At 46.4% G+C, this 19,796-nt stretch overlaps 1 long non-coding RNA gene across 1 annotated transcript; it reads right to left on the bottom strand.

Moving 5' to 3' along the window:
- Positions 1-5,412: 5,412 nt before the first annotated feature.
- LOC142066845 (uncharacterized) lies at positions 5,413-18,308 on the bottom strand. Its single transcript, XR_012663812.1, has 2 exons — positions 12,215-18,308; positions 5,413-5,618 (listed from the first exon to the last, which is right to left on the bottom strand). It is a non-coding gene; the product is annotated as an uncharacterized LOC142066845 (long non-coding RNA).
- Between the last annotated feature and the right edge of the window lie 1,488 nt (positions 18,309-19,796).

Genomic DNA, 19,796 nt, shown 5'->3' with positions numbered 1-19,796 from the left:
TTCTGGGCAAAGCTTGGGGTTTTGGCCTATGGGGGTGGTAATACCTGGCCTGTCCCTTCCCTGGGGATTGCTAGAAGAAGCGCAAGAAATTGAGGTCTTTGGTTGCTCTGTCTCTCTCCAGAGGAATGAGACCTGTGAGGCATTTTGTTTCTTCTTTTTAATGAAAAACCCATTTCCCCTATGACAGCAACTTTTAACACCTATCACCTCCAGGATCCAACACTTCTTCAGAAAAATGAACCAACAGCCAATAAAGACCTGCCTTTCAGCACCTTTACTGATGGCCCATGTGGTTCTGATTAGTAATTAAATGCAGGAGGTCAGGGACCCCGCTCGATTGAAAAATGTTTCTTTGGTATTGGAGAACTGAGAGGCCACAACAGAAAACAAAACAGGAAACAAAAGGAAAAGAACAGTTTGATCCAGCCCCCAGCAGCAAATAAATCACCCTGAACAGGCGCTGTGCTGCGAGCGCGCCGTCTGCTCCCCCTGCGCGGATGCAGCGAGCTTGCTCTCGGCTTGCAGATGCTGTAGTGATGTCGATAGTCCTAATCAATAGGGTCTAGTTAGGATCCTGGTGACAAGCAGCATGCAAGAAGGGATGTGCTGGCTCTCTCATACAGCCGAATAGTTGTTTTTGTGGGGTGTTTGCCGTGCTGATGATGCTCAGGCTGGGATTTGTGTTTTTCATAAGCCCCCCCTGCATAAAACCACCCTATGGATACATGAAAAGAGTCAGCAACATCTGGAGGTGCCTGGAAGAGCATCATCCTCCCAGTAGCTTTGCTCCTGCGTCCTTTGCTCCCATGCCCAGAGAGCCAATCTTTTAGCTGGTGTAAACTGGAGTCAATGAAAGCCCTTGCTGCATTTCCACCAGCTCAGGAAAAGCTTCCTGCACCTCTCCAGCAATTTTGTGGCCCTGGAGGACCAGAGCGATGACTGAGAAAAGGGAAAGGAGAGCAGTAGCCTGGCTAGGTGTTAATGAGAAAGTGATTTGTCTCTCCAGGATGTCCTTGTGCTTCCCAGGAAAGTCACGGAGCAGAATTTCTGAATATTTAATACAGCTTCTTAATTAAGAAAAGGGTAAAAAACCTGAGAGACACCATCCCTGACTGCAAGTTCAAGGCCAAAGCTTTAAATAAGGATAATCACTCATCTCAAGGAAGCAGGGGGTAGCTGATTAAAAGGGGCGGCCTCACAGTTAGATCTGTTTGGACCAGAGAAACAGCCCCTTCTGTGCTCACTAGTGATGTTACACTCAACATTTTCCCTATAGGCTGAAAGTTTTCAGGATTTTAGAAGTGTTTTTACCCTATCCTGTCCTACAAAAGCTGAAAATTTAAAGGAAGGCTCAAAAAGTGAAGACTCTAACAAAGTAATTAAAAAAAAAATAAAGCCCTCCCTGGTTTCACTGAAACATTTCACTTTGGTAATTTCCAAAGATTTCATTTCTATTTCAATCTTTCTTTTCGTCCTGTAGCTGAACTTACATTTCAAAGCAAAAAGCAAATTTGAAGAAAAAGATAATAGTTTCATTTCTAGGAGTCACAGTGACTTACTGATAGTTTTAAAAAAATTTCTCCATTTTTCTCCGACTAAAATCTACTGAAATTGGTCCTTCCCTCTGAAATATTCTGGCTTTGATGAATCAACATGTTATGATGAAATTTTTTTTGGCAAATGACTCCTAGTCATACTCATTTCTCCCGTTAATATCCCGTACCACAGCGGGAGGCAATATGGCCTGTGAGACTGGCTCAGATTTAAGGGATGGAGCGGCTTTGCCCTCTTCCACCTATTTTCTGTGACACCTCTCATAATCTTCAGGTGCACTGCCCTGGCAGAAGCGACCGAGACACTGAAATAGGAGTTGTCAGCTGCATCTCAGTCCCTGGCCACGAGCACACTCCTACCTGCATCCAAGTGAAATGCAGTTCTTTAAAACAGATATCTCATCTCTTTAATTAGCATTTATTTGGCAACGCCATCCGTGCAGAAGCATCCACGGATTCGTTACTGCAGTTCAGCTGGCAGGTGGTGGCTTCCTACGCAACGATACAGTCAGTATTGGTGACTGCATTCACTTTGTTTTCTCTCTTCCCCTTTTCCCTGTATGCTGTACACTTTTTGGGCCAAAAATTTTGTATATGCAGAAAGTTAGGCTGCAAGGGCCACTAGAAATACAAGCAGTGCCTCAAATAAATAACCTTTGCCTATGTACGTGGCCCACCTGAACAATCTGCTGTGTCAACAGGGATGATAAGAAGATGGAAAATCAAGGTTTTGATCAATTTGCATGAGGAGCAGTCGGAAGCAAATGTGTTGTACCATTAAGGGAAACATTAGAAGCTCAAACGATTTGTGTGGTTGTTTTCTCCTAGCAGCAGGCACACCCGGGGGATTCAAAATGTCCTTGAACTTCAGGAGTAAAAGGAGGAAGAAGAAGGGGAAAATAAAATAACAACATGATCAGTAGCTGCAAGAACATCGTCAGGTGATTCAAAAAAAGACTGGAGGGAGCCTCAATACACCTTTTTATTATACGCAGCGGTGCTAGTTGGCCTTGCCTGATTCAAACAAGGCAGGAAAGCAGAGATTTAAAGATACGCAGCCTCCTGCGCCAGCCCTCCCCGCTTGGAATTTAAATGACAGCATTAGTATTCAGGATCTTTGCATGTGTTTAAATGTGGATTAAAAATGCATTAATTGGTCTCATTTTAACAAGCTCTTCTCTTTGTATATCAAATATTTGAAAGATTCGGTATTATCACCTCTTGTCTGTGCTGGAATTGAAGAGGAGAAAAGAAATGTAATTGAGGACTTAAGGAGTGTCTCCTCCTGTTTGCTCAGCCCAGGGCTATCTGATTGAAAGCTCGAGGGAAAATGACTTTGATAAGTATATGAACAACATCTAAAGGCAACACAACTTGGCAAATGAGTACTGACATCGAAGCAGAAGCATTTTTGGCAAGGAAAGTGGCTTTCCAGTAAGTGCTGTATCAGAAGAACGGCTGGGGCGGTTTGTACCACGTAACCCGTCGCTAGCAAGTGCCAGTACGAAGGAAAGATGCTCTGTTTTTTAAGACGTCAACTCAGGATTTGAAAAACACAATTCAGCTGTTCCCTTGGCTGCAGTTCCCAGTCTGACCTTGAGCAGGTCACTCTGAGCAGGAATGGACCTCTTCTTGGACAGATGTCCTCCAGCTCTTGATCCTTTCTCCCTGCTCCTCCTGGGAGATGCTCAGACCTGCTACCAGCAAGGGAAACACAGTGCGAGACCCACATGGGAAAGTGTGGCCAGAAACCACTTTGAACCTGACCTTAATCGCTTGGTTGCAACAGTCTAGTGGGCTCCAGGAAGCTTTGGAGACTCAGACAGTTCACACCTGAACGAAAACGCAGTTGCTCAGAGACCTCACCTGAGATATGAGCCTCACGCAGACGACTCAGTTGAATGATGAGGGTTAAATGCCCAAGGAACTTGTCCCGATTACAGAAGATACACGGGACACAACTGGCACCAAGGCTCTGATCTCCAGAGCCCCAGCACAGGGCTGTCCCCACAGGACACCAGGGTCTGCAGAGGTGGGGAGCATCGTCAGGCTAGTTGCAGGGCCCTGAAGCCTATAAGCAGAACCTGAAGTTCGGCTTTGAGTCCTGTGTCTACTGTGGCTATTTTTGTTGCCCAGAGGAATGTCCCGTTGCTTTTTTTTTTTCTACTAAATCATAGTCCCAAAAACCATCTGAGAAAAGTGGAGTGTTAATCCTAAGCAGGTTTGGACCAATTTGGATTTAAGAACTGACCAGACCCTTCATTAAATGCTCAGGTGCATCTCAGGTACTGAGCACTCATGAGTTTGAAAGCCTTTGATGGTCTTTACTCGCAGGCATACTCACTACTATTTCCCTTTCGCCTTTTCAGCTACAAATGAAAAATAGCCACCATACTCATTTGTTGATGTTGAATCTGGACACTGGAGGGATGTGGGACCTCTCTTGAAACCAGTAGAAGCCAGGAACCACGTGCAAGGCACTGCTGAAGCCCTTACTACAGCCTTAGGTCGGTGCTGGCTGTGACATACACCCATGTCTGTCTTCACGGAGGGTAACAGGAGCACCGAAATCGAGGTAAAATTCCTAAGGAAGTTCTCATGAAATTTCCCTAGGAAACCTCACCTTGAGAGGCTGTGGCACTGTGAGGCTCCTACAGAAGTTTTGTGCTCACCAGTGTTTTAATTGCTTGTGCAAGTCTGAGTTAAAAGACTGAATTACGAAATGGCCTGAATCTCTAAACCTGAGTTTCATCCCGATAACTAGCGCAAACTCTCAGCATTGCCATAAATGCTGTGCTGAAGCTCGCTCATTAAGAAATTCATAATCATTGACTATATGCTGCTAGGATCTGCTCAAAGAAGAGGTCTAGCAATCCGCATAAAATCTCGCTGAACTGGAATTTGCATGTTTCTAGCTTTGGCTTAGCCATATGAACACATTTTGCAGACAATCCCCGCTTCCTAGTGGGCAGAAAAAAAGTCCCCCTCAAAATGTACAGGCTAAAAAATATTCCCATAACTTTTGGAAGGCTCCGGCAATGCTGCGGGAGCAGGCGCTCGCGTACATGTATCCATATGGTTGTGTGCTGCGGTGGGTCTCTGCTGGCTCCAACAGGTATTTAGAGCTGTCAGAGCTCTGCAGAAACACAGTCCCGCTTGGCTGGGGCTTGTACAGGTTTTGAGGCTGATAGCCCCCGCTATCACTTACAGAATCTGAATGCCCAATTCTTATTAAAATTAATGTGGACTCTGCTGTCCGGCTTTCTTCTGCAGCTTTGAAAAATCTCAGCCTGGGATCGGGTTTGAGTCACCGAGGTTTGGTACCTTTGCAGAGTTTTATTTGCAGCTGCAGGCTAGAATATTTCCAGACAAACTTTATGTAAAATTCACTCCAAACTCCGCGTGGGAATCCAGGCTCATATAAAATGCTACAAACTTTTTGCTAGTTCCTAAGCTGGAGGCGTTCTTTTCTTTCAAAAACAAGAAACAGCTGGGGCTTGCATTTTCTCCCCGTATTATCTGTTTACATACCCTATTTTGTCCTAACATCCAAGCCCCACAGAAAGCCCTGGTGAGGCTGGAGGGGGTCCATGATACCCATCTTGCACATGGGAACTGCACTACAAACTCATTTATTTAAGCTTATATAGGAAGAGCAGAGATTTCAGTCCTGGCTTTCCACGTCGAAGGCTGTTCTCTGCCTTTCAGGGTACAGTGTGAAATGGAGGTTATGTAGAGTTGGGATCACCCCTGCTGCAGCCCGGAGACCCCTGAGGACATCACCCATTGCCTGGAAATATTCCATTGTCTTCCAAAAATGCTAAAAATATCCCCAACGTGGAAAGTCAGTGAAGGCGAGTGAAGAGGTTTTATTTTTTGTTCTTTTTTTCCTTGTGTGACAGATTAACAGTGGAAGTACAATGCATTTTACAGTTTGGGTGTTAATCCTTAGTGTGCTGTGAAATGGAGAAGACACTCTGCGCCTCAGAAAACAAAGACATATCTCGTAAGGGATATAAACACGGCAGGTCTCCCAGAGTAATATGCACTCAGAGCACCGCTTTCCTGCAAGGGAGATGAAATCATAATAGCATACACTTATTTACTTTTTAAAACCATCAATAATAAGAGATGCATAGCTGAACTCTGGGCTCTTCTCACACGCACTTAAAAATGAAATTAATCTTAAGAAGAAACAGAAACATATATATGTGTATATAAGCAGCGTAAGTAGGTTACACTACAAAACAAACTGAATTATCTATGTTTTTTTAAACTACCTTCAAGAGTATTTGCCATTATTAGCAATTTGTATCCAGAGAGCTCAAATCAATCACAAAAATGGCTCTGTATTATTTATCATCGCTGCTCCGCAGATAGGAAAGCTATGGCAGAAACAAGGGCTGGTGCAGGCAGCTAACGGCCGTGGCGGGAGCAGGGCCCTGTTCTGGAATTAGCCGCACGGTGCTTACTTGCTGCTGCTTGTTGCTAAACTAAGCTGGTGAACGCATCAAAGCCCTGCTCAATTTTACACCCCGCCGCATTCCCTTCGGGCACCCCCCTGCAGGCTCAGTTGAAAACACAGCTGCAGGCACCTCCTCCTGGGGACACGCAGGTTTCGGGGGGGGGTTCCCAGCCAGTTGAGGATTGCCGTCCTGTGGGACAAGCGTTGGGTGGCTTCACCCCACCCTCGGGGAAGGCAGGTGCCTGCACCCTCCGCCCCTGGCTTTGGCAGGACCTGTGTCACACCTCCAGTTTGCTTTGATTTGTACCATTCACCACATCCCGGGAAATCTCTCTGGGGACTTCTATTTTCCAGAGAGCCTTTCGTTATAAGAGGGTCTGCGAATGCGAATTCAAATCAGTCATCAACTTCCCACTGAGTTCAAAACACCTCTTTCACTATTTTAAATGATTTTTAAATGGATGCAATGCACTCCATCTTCCAGCTGAAATAACTTCTGTATTATCCTCCAAGCCTGAATTCCTTTCCCCCCTTGCTCTCTGCTCACTTCAGATAATTCAATGAGAATTTATTTGAAAAGAGGTGGTGGGTCACAAATGAAGTAAAATGCTGACAGCGGGAGTCCGTACCCATTCGCTGCTTATGTGAAAGGTAGCGAGTCAGACTTAGTGAGCTGTGGGATAGTTATCGTTCGGCTGGTTGAAAATATTCCATCTCACCAGAGGTGGGTTTTTTTTTTTCCTTCTTCTTCTTTTCCTATAAGAATCGATTTTCTTTTGATTAAACGATATTTTTACAAAATGTATATTTTCCCTTGTCTTGCTGGAAAAAGTGAAATGCCTGAAAAATGAAACTCCGCTAGCCTTAGCCATGGGCCTGCCTGGAGGCACTGCTAGGGGAAGTGCCTTCTGGGAAGTGTAGTTGGATTTAGGAAATCAAAGGTGCTGTAGGGAAGGGTGGAGGCACCCCGGAGCCAAGACGTCCCTCCCTGGCAGGATTTCTCAATTAAACTGCTCTGGTTTGTGGCTGAAAAGAAAGACACCGTCTGAATTCAACCCACGGAGAGCTCTCATCTTTGATGAAAGACGCATGAGCCAGCTCTAATCCTGGTGAAGTTTCCTCCTGAACCTCACTCCTTACTCCAGAAAATGCAATGCCTGGATGAGCTACTTATTCCTCCCCTGTGCCACCGAGATGGACAGATGCCAGAGGACCTTATAGTGCTTCTGGCAGATGCAAGGCGTTACACGAGGTGACTTTATGAGGAGACGTTGCAAGTGAAGTGTGGATCCAGCAGTCCCTTGGGAATTCAGAGACAGACGAACTGCTTGACTCTCAAAATGTTTTTGGAAGCAGTCTGTTTTCTCTTGAAAAAGAAAAAAGGGGGCTTATGAGAAAGATGGGGACAGACTTTTTAGTAAGGCCTGCTGTGACAGGACAAGGGGGGATGGTTTTAAACTAAAAAAGGGTAGATTCAGACTGGAGATAAGGAAAAAATTTTTTACAGTTCGGGTGGTGAAGCCCTGGCCCAGGCTGCCCCGAGAGGTGGTCGATGCCCCATCCCTGGAAGCATCCAAGGCCAGGCTGGACGGGGCTCTGAGAGACCTGATCTGGTTGAAGCTGTCCCTGCTCACTGCAGGGGGTTGGGCTGGACGGGCTCTAGAGGCCCCTTTCGACCCAAACCAGTCTGTGATTCTGCGATTCTCCGATTCTTTATTTAGGACCACATTCTTTTTTTTCAAAGCCTGTGCAAACAGATAATGCCCACCGCAAGTCGCAGTAATAAAAGCTGTTGTTGCTGTTACTACTGATGGGAGCACAGCCCTTCTCTGGGTGAATCCCAAGATGTCAGGGGTTTATCTGCCCTACAGTCGGGTTACTCATACCCTTAAGAGACTTGGCATGAACTGCATTTGAACCGTGGTAGTTCAAACCAAAAGCAGACATGTTTTGAGTATCTGCCACAGCTAATGCTGTGCTGACCCTTCCCCTCCATTGCAAATGCTTTCTTTCCTCCAACACTTGAGGTCCCTTCCAGCCCCATGGTTGTTCTTCATTTGCTGGTTGTTCCATTAATGACTTGTCATTGTCAGACGCTCCACAGAGATCCTTATTTTAATTAACCCAGAAAAACACTACCCTCATATTTCTGCCGCAGTTTAGGGCACCTAAAACTGACCTTTGCAGCTTTTTAAATGGCTTTAATTAAACAGAGCTTGTTGTCTGGAGTCTTTCCAGTCCCACCATGCAGCACACGGCATCTCTCCCGAGTTTGCCAAAACCCTTTGGGATCTGCCCTACTTCAGTTCACCAAAAAGTCTGCCTGGGTCCTGCCCCCCACAAGCCAGGCCAATAATCCTCACCAGTGTCTTCCCAGAGCCTGTTGACAAATTGTATTTACCCTCCATGAAATCTTCTCCTGGAAGTGAGCCTGAAAATCCTGCAAGAGGGAACATTTTTGGGAGATGGACATCAGTGATGGTTCAGAAGAACCATCAGAGGAGCCTCCCTGTCTCCTTTCAGCTGAGGATGACATAGCAGACATCTGGCACACCCTGGGTCAGGCTGACTCCAGGCATGGTAAAAGGGGATTAAACTGCATGAAAAGAGGTTAAACTGCACATAGCAGAAGCATTTATTTTTTTTTTGGGGGGGGTAAGAGAGGTTCTGTGGCTCCCTCTCTAGATGGAAAAGGGAAAATAAAGTTGTGTTCCTGCTGTCCATTTAAGAGCTTGCTTACAAGGGGAAATTAATCCAAAATTAACTAGTGGTGTGAATTGCAAGTGGATTAGTTAAATTACATTAAACCCAGGTCTGGATACTTTCATTTAAAATTAAAGTGGCCTTAATTCAATTTGGCTCAAGTCACTTCAAAAGTGAATTAAGTAAAACTTAATTACGGACCCTTTAATTCCAAATGAGTGTATCTACATAGGTTGTTTAATGTGCTTTCATTTATCCATTTTAAGAATTAATCTTGATGAGCTTTTCCGAATCTCCCCATGGTAGACAGACCCTCATTTGTATAGCAAAAAGCCTCTGATTCCCTCTAAAAGAAAAAAAAAAAGAATAAGACAAGTGGCTTCTGTCTCCAGCCAGACAAAATAATGACGCCGCGTTTGCATTGCCCTGTGCTGCAGCACCGGGGACCACTGTGCCTGGAGGACTTTCTCCTCGAAGCCATTTTCTGGCAATATTTCTTCCTTCCAGCTCCCATCAACATTTCCAGTAACTCTCTCCTTGCTTTCCTTTCCCAGAACCACTAAAAACCTGTACGGGCTCAACCTGCTCCACCCGGAGCAAGCAGTGGGTGTTTTTTGCAAGGGATCTTTGCAGTTCATCCTGTGCAGGTATTTATAGCCATGAAGTACGAAGGCCTGTCAAGCACATGCAAAAGGCTGCAAAGGGGAACCAGCTTTAACTCCTGTGCTCCTTTCCCTCCTCTTGTCCCAGCAGCGCGGCCTGTTTCAGGGTTGGAGGCTCAGACCTCACCGTGGGAACGGCCGCTGCTCCATCATTTTTGGGGGGTGCACGTCTAGTGTGTAGGTGTCCTCCAACCTGGGAGCGAAATGCCTCTGGTCCAGAAGCCACCACGGCAACACTAATAAGCCACAATGACACAGGTGAGGCAGGTGGTATCAAGATGCTGTGGAGATGCAGCAATGAACCACTAATGCCAAAAACTCCCCAAAAGGAATGGAGAAAAACAAGGCCAAACTTTCTGATTTTCCTCCTGGAAAATGATGCTGACACTGAAGTCTTCCCTGCAAAGTGCTTTGAATTTAAAAGACCTGTATCTTGGACCCAAAATCACTGCTTGGAAGCATTTTTCTGGCCAGCCACACTACTTGTCACTGCTGTGGGTTGCTCAGCGTTAGCTCACTCTGAGTCTCCTTCTGTTTACATGTGTGATGGAGAAGTGATTCCTCACTGAACAGCAGAATTTAACTTTCAACACGATTGCCCTAACCACGGCTCCTTATTCCGGTGCTACCCGGATCCAGGCTGGAGACAAGCCGGAATAAAGGGCAGAGGCATCCTCGGCAGCACCTCCCGCCACACCGGCATCCCGGATCCCGCCCTGGCCCCTCCGCTCCAGGGCTGGTCCCTTAGCCGGATCATTTATCATTTTGCCACGATTAATTTCAATTTTTCCAAGGTGTGTTCAAAGCTGCTGAATTTCTGCGCGCTTTCTAAGACTGGTTGGCGATTTCTTCCCGCTCCTAGCTGCAAGGCGTGGAGGTTTGCTGCCTCTCGTGCTGTTTGCTTCTGCTGCTGTTGCTCTTTTCTTCTCTGTGCTTGGAGCATGGAAACGATTCCTGCTTTTTCAGGCTGGTTTCCTAAGGAAATAGTCATGTGGGATCACCCTATTTTTGGGTGTCTCGTTGCCTTTTCGGCCTCCTGACCATGTTCAAAGAAATTTGACAGAACTAGAGAATAGCGTAGGGGGATGTAGTGAACATTGTGGGTGGAGAAGAAGTAGAGGAGTTATTCAATGCATACTATTTCTCCAGTCCTGTCTATATTCAGGTGCTGGTGAGAAGGATGTTTTTAAGAAAGCTGTTTAAGATAAATGAGATAATCCACTTCAAGTTCTGAAATCTGATGCACCTTCCCCCGACGTGTAAGAGTAAGAAGGTAAGAAGGGTAAGCAGGTCTGCCCTATCACAGAGCTGCCCTGAGGAGAAGTGCATTAAAACCATGCCGGCGGAGGTGCAGGAGTGATAGGCAAAGCCTATTATATTTCAGAGGTGTGTTAGGTATTAATCATTTTGCATTAATTTGTGGTGGAAATGTCAGATAAGAGAGATGCCACATCTCCAGCTGAGAATAAACAGTGAATACCATGGAACGTTACTCTAAAATGACCTTTTACTTTATATTAAAGCAAACAGGTAAAAATCAAAACCAAATCCCCAGCAGAGAGCACAGTGTGTGTATGTGTGTTTGCACACGTGTTGGCATGTCTTCCTTCTAACAGGCTGGAGGCACTCAGGGCAAACCCAGCACGGGGATCGGCTGACGTGGCTGTGGCCTATGATCATCCCTGCTCTGGAGGAATGAGGAGTCATGCTTAGGTGTCTCAGAAATCCTGGCTGTCTGCTGCATATAGAAATATATTGATTACTGTATATATAGTTATCCATCTAAATATATTTCTAGTATTACATGTATAAAATCAATATTTATACATGTATATTGTTACATAGAATCGCAGAATCACAGACTGGTTTGGGTCGAAAGGGGCCTCTAGAGCCCGTCCAGCCCAACCCCCTGCAGTGAGCAGGGACAGCTTCAACCAGATCAGGTCTCTCAGAGCCCCGTCCAGCCTGGCCTTGGATGCTTCCAGGGATGGGGCATCGACCACCTCTCGGGGCAGCCTGGGCCAGGGCTTCACCACCCCCATAGTAAAAAAATTTTTTCCTTATAGCCAGTGTAATTCTCCCCTCCTTTAATTTAAAACCATCCCCCTTCTCCTGTCACAGCAGGCCTTGCTAAAGAGGTTGCCCCCATCCTTCTTTCAATCACTGAAACGCCACAGTAAGGTCTCCCCGCAGCCTCCCCTTCCCCAGCTGAACACTCCCAGCTCTCCCAGCCCGGCCCCGCAGCAGAGGGGCTCCAGCCCCCGGAGCATTTCTGTGCCCCCTCTGGCCCCGCTCCAACAGCCCCGTGTCTGTCCCGTGCTGAGGAGCCCCGAGCTGGAGGCGGCGCTGCAGGGGGGTCTCACAGAGCGGGGCAGGGGGGCAGGACCCCCTCCCTCGCCCTGCTGCCCGCGCTGCTGGGGATGCAGCCCAGGGCACGGCTGGGGGTCTGGGCTGCGAGCGCACATGGCCGGCTCGTGTCCAGCTTTTCACCCCCAGCACCCCCAAGCCCTTCTCTGCAGGGCTGCTCCCAGTCCCTTCATGGAATTGTTTAGGCTGGAAAAGACCTTTAAGATCATCAAGTCCAACCATTAAGCCAGCACTGCCAAGTGCCACTGAACCGTGCCCTAAGCACCACATCTACACGTCTCTAAATACCTCCAGGGTATTTACATACATTTATGCACATGTAAATATCAAAGAGTCCATAGAATTATTATATCTTTTTATACATATTAGATATATATTTGCACTAGCTAACAATACCCCTCCTCCCCCCCCTTTTAACTTCTGAGAAAATTTTATATTGGGTTCAAATATTTGAATATACGTACATTTGAGATTCTGACAGGGAAACCAGTTCATTCCCACCGGGCGTTGCAGTCCCTGTGCCGCAAGGTGCTGTTCTGGCCGAGGTGGGCGGCTGCAGTGGTCCAAGACGTGACACCATCCTCTTCCCTATGCCGGGGCCAGAAGAGCAGTGGCGGAGCTCTGGGGTGCTGGGTCCCGGCGCACCAGCTCTGCAATCCACTCAAGACACCACACATGCTTCTGGGTAAAAGTATTTGTGCTTCTGGCAAATAATTACTTGGCATTCCTGATGAAATAGTAACATTTTTCTGCTAGAGGTGGTTGGTCATTTGAAAGAAATCCAGTTCTGTTGAAAACATAATTTTTCATTCAAAATATAGTTTTGACTGGTCCAACACCTTATTAAGGGTGGAGTCCGTTTTTGGGACCAAGGGCAGCACAACCGCTACACCTAATGGCATCCTTTTTAAGTCTGAGCTGTTCTAGAGAGGGATAGATTTCACCAGAAGGGTTTTTCTTTGCTTGAATGCCTGTAGGAATTTTATTACATCCACTCCCAAATTATATTTTTCATACTTGTATTACTGCCTTTTTTAAGAATCAAAAGCTTTTCAATTTCTTAAATGGTTTCACAGTCTGAGATTGAGCTAGATACCTAGAAGGATAAAGCTGACAGAGAATTAGCAGGGCTGAAAAAAAAAATCCTGGCACAATTCAGTGTTGCAACTTTGAATGAATACAGCGACAAGTGCTTCTTAGAATAGCATCTCTTGGTTGCTATTTGTGCTTTCTGTAAGGAAATGGTTTCTCAAAACCATATAGGCTTTGGACTCAGTTCACAATTCAAAGTGGAAGTCAATGAAAGCACTTAGCAAGCTCCTCTAGAGCAGTCCCTACCTACTTCTATTCCTGTCTATTTTATTTTTCTTTTTTCAAATTTTATTTTTACTAACGCCTTCCTGCCTTGGGTTTGACTGATGTTCCTAATCTTTTGAGAGATTGTAAATGCTCTGATTGTTATAAAACCTTGTTCCCCAGCGTGGCTCAAAAGAGAATTTTACTATTCCGTGTCCTATCAGCTTCCCTTGATGGATTTTGCCCTTCTAACCCTTTGAAGGGTCTCCTTTTAAAGCCAGCCCCTGAGGGTATTTTAACAACCACCATGATCAAGGAGAGGTTCTCTACATGTTAGCTGTGCATCCACCTCTAGGCTCATTCACCTCACAGTTAAATTAAATGTCCCCCTCGGCCGACACCTACGATTGACTAGGTGAGGGAGGGTGGTTGAAAGCCCCCTGATTAGGTGAAAGGAAGATTTTGCCCTGCTTGCGAAGTAGAAGCAAGAAGGTCTGCATGCAGATATATATGGGTTCGAAGAGCTCTTGGGCAAATTCAAGGAAGGAAAAAGATGATCAAGGCTTCTGAAATACAAAGGGGTTGGGAAATCCCCAGGGTATGAGTTACTGGGCACCAGGAAAAGCTGGGGAAGTACCACTTCATACTTACTCTGTTTTGACACTCCCTTTAGACCTCTATGGTTGACTTTGATAAGACGTGGGCTGATCTTGAGTCTGACCTGTTACAGATGATTTTAAGCCCTACCATCGCGTTCCAGCCCAGCATTCAGGGCCAGACTGTGCTGTCCTCGCACAGGGTGAATTTCACCGCTGAAGACATCTGTTCCGTTCTGTGCGTGGAAAAACATAACACTTTTATACTGCTTGTGAGTCTCTTGGTAACACTTACTGAATGCTAGTAATTTGGCCTGCTACCACGCTGCTGTGATGGGTACTGTAACAACTGAACTTAACGTAGCTGTGTATTAAGGTTAGGGTGTTGAGAAGACTATTTACAGTACTATTACTCGTAATGCTATGGTATTTTGTTGTACAGCCATATATTGACCATGCTCTTGCTGAAATTGCAATGTCAGAAAGGTAGTGATCAAAAGTTTGCTCAGAATAACAGCTGCCGAAACAATACTGAATTTTGGTTACTGAATTACAGCTCCCTTGGAGGACTGGAATTGCCTCATCGGACTTGTTCTGTGGAGAAGCACAGGGAGGAACTGTGCTATAAACCTTGGTTTCTATGCTCTGTGTCCTGAAAGGGTCTGAAACTAAGAAATTTGCAGGCAAAGGAAATAAAAATGTCATAAGCCACATCGTGTTGCCCCATTCACTGCAGAGTCAACACGGCCATCAGTCTCAGCTGGAACACCACAAGGACTTCAAGGGGAGCAGGGCTTGAACCACGCAGATCCTCCCAGCAAGGGAGCCCAAAACCAGAGCTCTGAGGTATTCACGCCACTGGGGATCTACACGAGCAAGCAGGCTTGCAAAAAAGGTCGAGTTACCAGTGAGTCTCAGGCAAGTCCTGCAGCTACAGGCAGTGGGCTGAAACCCCCAGCCCGCGGAAGTGGAATGAAGGTAATAAGAAATAACACCAGTGGGGCTGTGTGTTCGTTTCTGCAGGTGAACAAGGTAAGAAACAACCTTGCCCTGTGTATAAGAGGAAAGTCTCCTCTCACCCACATGAGTCTGTGCGAGAGCTACACACTGTACGAGTCCAACAGTTACCTCTCCCTCTGGTTTCGTGGAGGACTTGGCAGTGATAGGTTTGCAGTTGGGCTCGATGATCCTAAGGGTCTTTTCCAGCCTTAACGATTCCATGATTCTCTACTTCAAGACCACATCGTGACATCTGTCCTCTATTGTGGCCACAAGAGCTTATCGAAACTGCCTTCCTGTGTTTCATGACAGAGTCTGAGACAAGGGCAGGAGAATGAGAAACCACCTGAGATGAGAGGCTAACTCTTGCCACCCCCTCTTCCGCCTGACCACACCAGAGCCGTGATGCTGCAGCATACAGTACTGGTTGCCGTTTCTTTAATCTTAACAAAAGGGATGAGTACGGCTTTTCATTAAGTCCTGTCATCAGCAAATGAGGTCCCCGGGACTAGGAAGACGGGGAGATAACAATTGTAGATAACACGCTGAATCTCAGCTGGCGGTTTCTCTCTTTGCATTCCCCGATGAGCAGAGCATCACGCTGGGAGGTGAGGTGCAGGCAGGTGAGGTGCAGGCAGCGTGCGGGCAGCACCGGGGTGCTTTGCCTCGCTCACAGGTTGAGGAGAGAGGCTCAGTGCAACTTCAGGGCTCCGGGGAGCAGCTCTTCAACCTGCCTGTCACTGCATGAGAGGCTTCATTCCAGCTTTTTCAAAGTGGGCTCCTTTGCTTTTTCAGGTAAAAGACGGTATTTGCTGAAAAATTGTCATATGTTGCACGTGAAAAAGGAGAGTTTAAACAAAAGGGCTAAGCATTGGCACAGGCTGCCCAGAGAGGTGGTGGAGTCTCCACCCCTGGAGGTATTTAAAAGAAGGGTAGACGTGGTGCTTGAGGATACGGTTTAGTGGTGGGCTTGGCAGTGACAGGTTAGCGGTTGGACTAGATGATCTTAAGGGTCTTTTCCGCCTTAACGATCTTATGAATCTACCAGCACATCACGACGTTTTGGGTCAAACAGCATGTTTATCTTGTTGCAAGAGAGGATTTTGTGTATTTTGTCAATAACCCCAGAAAATGCATTTAATTTCCTCTGAAATGTATTTGTTTCCCTGTATGCTTTATTTGGCTGCTGAACCAATGAATTCACTGTTCCTTTAGGAGATGAAGACAACAGATTAGGGAGATTTTGGGGCTAAAGTTAACAGTGGGATTTGGAAATTAGCCCTGGCTGGATCAAAAATCAGCAGTTCTGAAACCTGAGCTCCTCGTTTGAAGATTTCATCTCCAACAGCGTCTGTAGTGTGTTGGTGGTTGCTGCTCCCAAATGCTGCTGAGCCACGGGCCTGTTCGCAGGTGGCACCTGCACCTACCAGCGACGGCGCGTAAGTCACCATGCTACTAATGGTGCAAGCGCAAAGCAGTATTGGAAAAAAACCTGAATTATTTGTATAAGGTTTGCTATAAGAGATGAAACTTTGAAGGAACAGTGAGGCTAAGGAGCGAGGTCAGCGGGAACTAGGTCGGATCGTAGCAGGAGCTGGAATAGCAGCAGAAATGACTCAGTTCATGACTCAGTTTGGGCTTAGAAATAAAGGAATAAAACAAGGGCATTTTCGGTTTCAGTTTATGATACACAAGAGCAGCTATTACGGGTCAGACCAAAAGTATAGGTAACCCAGGTTTCTATCTTCAAAGTGGTTAATGTGGACACCGAGAGATGTGTATAAGAACAGGGCGAGTACTTTGTTTCGTTATTTTCCCAAGCATTTTCAGCTCACAGTTGCCTGTTGATGTTTTTGTACTAATAGCCCTTCACGGATTCATTCCCCATTCATCTGCCCACTTGCCTTTGAAACCTACAATATTAGCAATGTAGCAAAATTTCAGGGGGCAAAAATAGCTAATCCTTGGTCTTATTACAAATAGATGTTACCTGTGTATGAATCAGCACCTCGCCCAGCCTTCAGCCACTCTCCGAGCCTCACGAAGGTTAAAGCTGACTGTCAGCATTTGCCTGGCAAAAACAAACCCTCTGCATTTCAGCTTGGATTGTGTGATTATTTCTATTCTTCAAACTCCTAGGTCCATTTTGAAATTAAAACAGTGGTTTTTTGAAACAGGCAAAATTTTCCAGTTTGAAAATGGTAGGGTGAAAGCCATTTTTATTTCTGTTTTCTGGCCAAATGATTTATAAAAGTTGATCTAGAAGGTTTTATCCTCTGTGACTCTGTATAATTCCATGGGCTTCTGATGAGCAGAGAAAGCCTCTCCCTGCTAAGGGATGTGTGTTCAGAAAACCACCTCCAAATATCCCACTCATTGCAGCTCTTCTGCCAAGTGGTTGCTTTTATGTATTTACTTTGCTCATGAAACCTCATCTAGCCTTGTTCGTCTCTCTATCCATCATTCACACCAGACAGCCCATTGCTAGGCATTTGCTCAGCTGTGACCATTTGTCTCACAAAAAACAGAGGGCTTATTTATTATTTTGCTAACTGCCATGATTGCTGTTTTCTTTCAGCCTCTCCAGAGTGAACCCTTCCTCTCAAATTCGGTTTGCTTCACTGACCTTCTGCTGCTACCGTCTCTCCATCATCCCTGCTGCCTGGGACCCTCTCAGCACGGAGAGTACTCTAACTTGCGTTTCTGAGTCATGGCTGTGGTTTTTTTGTAAGCAGAGTGAGCCAACTCATCTGCTCCCCAGAGCTGAGGTTCACCTATAACACTATCAGCACCAGGCTCGAGCCCACTTCAGGACGCACTCGTGGGCTGGTGCAATATTCCAGTGTGAGAGGAAAAGGATAGCACCCTCATTGCTGCTGTTTCTGTTTTTTTCAAGTATTTGACTTCGCACAAACAATACGCTTTTCTGCATTTCTCAACATGCATTCATTCCCCCCGCCCCCATCACCTTTTTTAAACACTAATTTTAAAGCCTCAAGTGGTTCCATCATGTTTCAGTGCTTGGGCAAAGGGAGCAGCTAGCAGCGCTGCCAGGCCATTTATCTTTTTGGCAGACCAGCCCCTGGAGATAAGAGACAACAGTGGGACTCCGCTATTCCCTAAATAAAATCTTAGAGGCAGCGGTGGAAGGGATGTCTGGAGGTCCCTTGCCCAGCCTGTGGGAATGTCGCCAACTCAGGAAGGTCTAAGAAACCTCTGAGGACTTCTAAGCCCCTTTCTCCTTTGGATTTACGGCTGGCTGTTCCACACTGCCCTCCCCATGACTAGAGAGGACAGAAAGGCTCCAACAGACATAGCCTGTACCAGGACCATGTGAATGGGATTTCTCTTTGGCTTACAAGTCACTGGAAGTGGAAAGGGTGGCAAAGCCAAATCTTTGATACAAAGGAGATCTCCACTCCAAATCTCAGCTTCCTTACTCATATAGCAGGAGCTGTTCAATGAATCATCATAAATATTTCTATAAAGCGGCAAACCAATTTATTGTCCTCTGACTCCTTTCTCAGACGTTGTCAATATTACTTCATACTTCTACTCCAATTTTTTTCCTGTAGTGAACAAATATCAAGGAAAATGTGAACCCAAATATTTCAAAGTTATGCAAAGCAGGATCTTATAATGGGAAATGCTCAGGATCCAAAAGAAAAGGCAGTGCTACCAGCTCCCACAGCCTTGTGTGCTCACACAGCAGCTGAGCGTGAGAAACAGAGCTGTTAACGACTGGAATTGAGCAAGCAATTCCTGTTGTTTTAGGAAAAATTTCTGTAATGGCCATGGTGCTGTTCCTGTGGGTAAAATCTGGAGGGAAAACATGGCTGCTGGTGAAGAAGAAAGTTGCTAATAATTCTTATTCCTCGCAGGTGGTCTCCCTTTCTCTGTCTCTCTTTAAAGCTCCATCTTTCTCCTTGTCTTGCCTTTTCTGCCTGTGCCTTTGAATGCCTGTGTATCTGTGAAACTCCTCCTGTGGCCTGCTCCCCTTGCCTGCTTTAATTAGCTCCCTAGTATTTCTGAAGGTGTCTCCCAGGGCTCTCTAATCCCCTCAATGTGCTGACTAACGGAACCCCAGGAGATCCCTACAAGAGAAAAACTGCAGGATAAAAGCAAGTGATTTCAGGCCTCTGGTTTCTTAATTAGCAGCCTATACACCAAAAGTCCACGGGAGCGACCGCTTGTCAGGGAGACTTTGCGCCCATGCTCAGAAAAGAGCTCTCTGCTCCTTTTTGCATCCCTTGGAATCTTTGCTTGTCCTTTTCTCGGTACTCGCTGGGCAACCTCTTCAGCATCAGTGGGACATGGAGGGTGGGCAATGGGTACCCTGGTACCACCTGTGCTTCCCACTCCCCTCCCACCCAGGCCTCAGGGACATTCTCCTGGATCTTTGAAACACAAACAACTAAACAGACTGGTTGGTTAGAGCTGTTTAAATTTACTTTCTCTCACCATGACACAATCCTCCCCATCCAGAAACAAAATGCTTGAGTGTTCCTAAGGCAATGCTCAGAAAATGCAAAGTTGTAGCTCTGCTTGAAGCTGTGGCTGCAGTGCGAGGTCCACCAAGGGCTGAGTGTGCGCTTGCGGAAGGGCTCAGCCCGGCTGCCAGTAGCATATGTCACCGTGGTAGCTCAACTGGAAATGTGAGCCCTCAGATGGAAAAGAGAGGGAGGATTGGACAGGCAGTGCAGGGTGGAGGAGAGATGCACAGGGCGTGACGGAGCCACTGTCCCGTTGTCTCCAGGTCTTGAAAAATATCGTCTGTTTACAGTTCTCTGAGGGTCGTTGGTTGCATCACAGGCTGTGCACTGAGATGTGAGTTTGCTGACACTACCATGGAGGGTAACATCTGACTGCTGAGGAGGCCGAGGGAGCTGAAGTCCTCTTCTGGAGGTGGCTGAGAAGGTTGCTTGTGTCTACACAGGAGACGAAGCACATCCTTGAGAGAAGGTGGATATTTATTGAACCCCGTTGCCCAAGTGCTTTCTGGCCATTGTGGTGGTCAACAGCCACCAGCAGCTTGTGCTGGGAGCTCTGCCCTCCTAGGCTTGATCACCCAAAGTGAACAAACACGACTTGGCATTGAACGTGCTGAGCCTTTAACACCTGGGAGAGCTCAGGAGCTCAGGCCATTCCTCACTTG

The sequence above is a fragment of the Phalacrocorax aristotelis genome, chromosome 20 (genome assembly GCF_949628215.1).
Source record: "Phalacrocorax aristotelis chromosome 20, bGulAri2.1, whole genome shotgun sequence".
Taxonomy (NCBI): Eukaryota; Metazoa; Chordata; class Aves; order Suliformes; family Phalacrocoracidae; genus Phalacrocorax; species Phalacrocorax aristotelis.
This window is presented reverse-complemented; position numbering and strand designations above follow the sequence as displayed.